Consider the following 6,000-nt stretch of genomic DNA (forward strand, 5'->3'; position numbering starts at 1 on the left):
AATCCCAGGATGACAAGTGTCAATGTGAGATAGGTTGAGAGGAGAGAGAATAAGCATTTAATGCTTGACATGATCTTGGGAGTTAAAGTCAAGGTTGGTTGAATGAATAAACTCTTTATTCCAAGAATAAAACTTTTATCCAATGGATAAACTCTTGTGCAAATGTGAAATGGATGAATATGGTCAAAACAATAAATGTTTGGGGAGACAAGTTTGAAATAACCATAAATGGTTATGTAAGAGCCATAAATGGTCATGTAAGAGCCATTAGTGGTCTTGGAAGACTTTGGGGGTTAATTTGTTGAACACACAAAGCATTAAATGTTTTTCAAAGACTTTGGAGTCTTTGAGAAGTGACTCCATTTTGCTTAGGAATGTGACAATAATTAGGGGATGGAATAGGCTAATTAGGAAGGGGTTAGAAGAATCTAGAAAGGGATTAGATTTTGCAAGTGGATTTGGTGGGTAAGGAAAAATAGGATTTTATTAAAATAAAAATTCATTTATTTCAATAAATGTGTGCAAGTTGCATTTGTAGGAAAATGCAAGTGGGGGGGGATAATGATTTAAATAAATGTTTTTATTTAATTTATTTAAAAGAGGAATAGGGGGATTTGATTAAATAAATAGATTTTATTCATTTAATTGATTGGAATTTGATTTAATGAATTAATTAAAATAAATTGAATAATTTATTTAATTAATAGGAGAATGTTTGGAGATGAATTAATTAAATATTAATTTAATTAACTGATAGCTAGTGGATTTTTAATCAAATAAATAGCGAATATTTATTTAATTAAGCTGGACAGATTTGTGTGACTACATTTGCCCCTCTTTGAGATGGTGCGGTTTATCGCGTCGTTTCAAAGAAAGAAAAACTGGTGTGAGAAAATGCCCCATAAAATGTAAATTTAATGGGTGGTATGCCCCCTCGAGAGATGGGTCAAAATTTTTTGAAAAATTGGGATCTCTCGAAAAAGAATGAAAATTGGCAGGGTGGTAGAAGAGAAGAAGTTAGCCATACGGGTGAAAAATAGAAGAAAACGGGGGAAAAATGGAGAAATGAGGGGCTTGGGAAGTTCACGGGAACCACGGCGGTGAGCGGGGGGAAGTTACGGTGACGGCGAAGGGTATAAATGGGGTGAAAGGGATGAAAATAGGATCATTTTGTGATCGTGACCAGTGTGAAACCAGAGCTCTGATAGGGACATTTGGAGGAGCGAGAAATAGTTAGGATGCCGATATCGATTGCAGAGCACAGATTCAAGCAAGTCTGACGATTCCAGCATCCAGACGACTACGGACCAATGGTACACAAATTTGAATTTTTAATTTTTAGGCATTTTTTGATACGTTTTTAGCTGAGTCCAAGTCGGGTCAGAGCAAGAGCGCTGGAACTACGGTTTTGGCACTTTTGCTCCATGAACTAGCGCTATTGTGCTGCAATGGCGCTATTGCCCCTTTGTTTGAGCACTTTTGATTTTCTTTAGCGCTATTGTATGCAAGTTTAGGCACTATTGATTAATAAGTACTATTAAGGGCTTGTTTGAGCGCTATTGAGCTTGATTAGCGCTAATATGTAGTTTTTCTAGTGCATTTATAGTTTGAGCGCTATAGGATAGCTGATTGAGCGCTTTTGTTAGGGTTGTAGTGCTTTTGTTGGAAACTAGCGCTTTTGCTGATAAAATAGCGCTTTTGCTTTAGGATAAAGATATGCCCCAGTTTGGATGAAGAGAATCTCTTGATGTCAATGATGGGTGGATGGCGAGATGAAGTGGGAGTTATTTTGAACCATAGCAACCTGATGAGACTTAGGTCATTTGTTAGGATAAATGCCTTTTGAAGTCTAGGTAGCCATGATTGCTTACCTGTTGAGACCAGAAGATACTTGATCAAAGTATCTGATGATAGTCTAGGTTTAAACTTAAGAAAGTTTGAAAACAAAACAACTGATGGTGATTGATGAATGTCCATGTGCAGGAAGAGCTAGGCATGTTACAGTTACGCGAGTGTCATCCTGTGACACAGGGGTTGCGGGATCGATTGACCAAGGTGGAGATTGATTGCATTGTCGCGACTGGACTATATGAGGTGATGCACATACCCGTGATTCATATGAATCATGGTTTGATCATAGCGTTAGCAGACCGATGGCACAACGAGACATGCACCTTCCATCTGGCTCAGGGGGAGATGACAATGACCCTGGAGGATGTGTGGCACATCCTACGGATTCCGATTCGAGGGGAGCTGATCACATATGACAGATCATGGGGGACTCTTGCAGTGCAGAGGATTTTTGATGAGGATGTTTTCATTGATGATGGCTCGATTGCCTAGGAGGAGATAACAGCTTTATATGAGCCTCTTCCAGTAGTCTTATCAAGTATCGTGGGAGGACTGCTCTATCCAAATAGGCGATCACATGGGTTGGTCGTGGGGTGGGGACAGGTGATCGAGATGATGGTTACCAAGGGGACCCGATTTGCGTGGGGGTTGTGCGTGCTGGCACACATGTACCAGGAGCTCCATGAGGTGGTTTATCGGGAGAGGGGTTCGTTAGTAGTGGGCATGACGTTGCTGCATATTTGGGCCTGGGAGCACCTACCAGTGACTCGACCGGTGAGTCCGAGATTCCATGCAGTAGACCAGCCGTATATGTTCATGTATAGCAGCATGATGAGTCAGCCCCACCTGGGGAAGTTAGAGTGGTGGCGGTGGGCATTGGACGATGTGGATGCAGTGATATAGCGGCCATACTTGGAGTGTAAGCCATGGGATGATGATGCAGAGGCACTACCGTATGTTTTTATGACGCGATTCCTCATTGGGAGGACCTCATAGCATGTGGAGAGACAGGTGCCTGGGAGAGTGCTAAGACAGTTTGGACGGCAGCAGGGACTGCCCAGCAGATCAGGAGAGTATGCTCAAATTATTCGGGAGAGGTATGCATGGGGTCTAGTGCTACCATATGATCAAGCACTAGCAGAGTTTTGGACACTGCAAGCGAGACCGTGGGACATACGACTGAGGGTCATGGATGCAGGTGTTACAGATGAGTACACATAGTACCAGGCAATGCACCCGATCCTATGGATATCGGATCCAACAAAGCCAATCCCAGATTTTGAGGATGAGAGGGGATGGAGATGGAGGAGAGGAGGAGGTCGAGGACCTAAGGCAGGTGGAGGAGGAGGAGGAGGAGGTGGTGGGGGAGGAGGAGGTGGTGGAGAAGGTGGTGGGTCGGGGATGCGGAGTCAGCGGAGAGGGAGAGGTGGACTGCCTCTACAGATATCACAGGGACCATTGATACTGAGGGGAGTTCAGCTGAGTGGGAGGGAGATGGAGAGAGAGATCCTTATGGACAGAGGGGAGGGGACTACTGGAGAGGGTGGTACAGGTGAGGCGGCGATGGACATTGGGGAGGGAGCCACTGGAGATCTACGGGATCACATGATAGTACGCTTGTAGACCCATATAGAGGATTTGGAGGCGGAGGTGGCAGCTAGGGATGTGCAGCTATTTGCACGGGAGGTAGAGCTGGCGGTGGTGCTGCAGGAGAGAGAGTGCAGTGGAGAGATTGGCCGAGCTGCAGGAGAGAGTCCGGAGGGGAGTAGGAGCACAGGGACCTATAGGGGAGGTGATGAGGGAGATGCGGCAAGCATAGGCAGAGATAGACTACTAGCGGGGTTTATATGAGCAGGTGGTACCAGTTAGTCAGTGAGCTCTTAACTATTCTCAGATGCAGTAGGCCAGATCAGAGCAATCGCAGAGGGCGTAGAGTAGTGGGGGTGTGATGGGTCCTCTACGGATGGAGAGATCAGGGGATGCAGGAGGGAGTGGGGGTTCGATGAGGCCTCCACGGAGAGATGGATCAGGTGGTGCAAGCACCAGGGGGAGAGCAGGTGGCGATGGTGGTGGTGGTACAGCATCTGGCCAGAGTGGCATTTGAGAGAGCATTTTTGCATATATGTATTGTATCATTGTTTATTTTTTGGACTGTATCTTGGATGGCTCTTGGTAGCCGATTTTGTAGACTTCGTTGTACTCTGATATATGAGATGATATATATGAGGAGATCCCATATTTTGATGATATGTAGTTGATATGTATGGATATTTATGTAGGATGATGAGTTATTGCTTAGATGGATATGTGTACATGTATGCATTTTATGAGATGTTTCGTATATGCATGTTTTTATGATGATTTATGATGTTGGATACTGACATATGAATGCAGGTTTATATATGTATGATTTGTTTGATTTTTGATGTAATGCTTTATGTATGTAATGCCATGATGATGATGTATGCTTATGATTTATGAACAGGATTTTGTTGTTTCCTATTGTGATATAATGATGAGATGATTTATACGATGATGTTAATGCAATGGTTGAATGATTGATTTTTATGTATGGATATGCATCTAGATGTTTTTAGATGAATGTAATATGGATAAACAAAATGTAAAGTATAAATGTTTATATGATAATGCTTAAACAAATGCATATGTATAATGGATATATAGGATGGTATGACCCAATGTTTGGAAACAAATGGGTTGATGATTCTAAATGCTTAAATATGTTTTAAGTAAAAATGATAATGTGATGATACTATAAATTATGGTTTTAATAATTGTACCTTAATGCAATTTAAAAAAGGATAATGAATGTAATGTGAAATGAATCCTAAAATGAGCCTAATAAGATACTTTAATAACTGGATGAATGAATGCACTTTTTAATTATAAATGAATGTATGCAATGATAAATGATAAAGGATAATGAAATGATGATGGATAATTTTGACACTAAATGAATGCATAGTAAATGATTTAAAACAATCAAAGACAATTTGATCCCACGAATTAATCTAATTATTTATGATTGATGCAATGATGCAAATGATTAATGAAAACTAATGCCAAAAACATGAACTAGATGCAATATTAAGTTAAAGATGACATGAATGAACTTAATGCAAGATGCACCTAAATGCGATGATGATATGATTATGATGAATGCAAGGTTCTTAAGACTTGGCATGTTGCATTGATGATGTATCAGAGTACTCGGTCATGATTGTATCCAAGACCAGCTTTTATGGTCACTTTTGCATATAAAGCCTATATATGAATGAATGAATGGATGGGTGATATGCAATGAAATGCAAGATATAAACAGATGAGATGAAATGACGATCCATAGTGCTTGATTTTCATCATTGAGCTTTAAAATGTTGGAAGAGAATACAAGCATCTTGACATAATGATTCAAGATGACCTGAGTATTCCTTACATGGATTTGATATAGCAAGTTAATACAAACGACTTGATATAAGGGTCAAGTCGACCAGAGTATTGCTTGCGGAACAGACAAGGATTATCTCCGTTCATGCATGACTTGGATCATCCTCCTTGATCTTAGGCTAATCATATCCTGAGACAAGTGCATACCGTACTAAGAAATAAAAACCTTTATCCAATTTGGATGAGGAGGAACCAAAGAATGAGCATTGTACCTGCAAACAAATAGTATATACATAAAGAATAAAGAATATGGATCCTTGGTAATGGTTCATGTTCATATGGTCGAGGTATACGCTGTAGTCAGCAAGCCATAGTGATCTATGACTGCATGTGGCATAAGATCACGTAGCTTAGTGAACTTCCCACATAGACACCATTAGTACATGCCCCAGAACTTCATCGGAATTAATGTGCCGAAGATATACAAATAATGTTGCAAGATCCCAATACAGACAAACATATGATTGTACTCATAAATCAACCAAGTATTTGATAGCTTAACATAATTTTCTTGTCAAAGAAAATGTCACTTTGTCTTTGTTTTGGTAAGGAAGGATGCATCCTTGTTTGAAAGACAATTTGATTGTTGAAGTCGATTGTTTTGGTCGATTGATAAGTGGTCATCATGTGAGTATTGTGTCAATGTTTGTTTTGTATCTGCTCGGATGAATATGTACAAGG

The sequence above is a fragment of the Cryptomeria japonica genome, chromosome 3 (assembly GCF_030272615.1).
Source record: "Cryptomeria japonica chromosome 3, Sugi_1.0, whole genome shotgun sequence".
NCBI classification, from domain to species: Eukaryota; Viridiplantae; Streptophyta; class Pinopsida; order Cupressales; family Cupressaceae; genus Cryptomeria; species Cryptomeria japonica.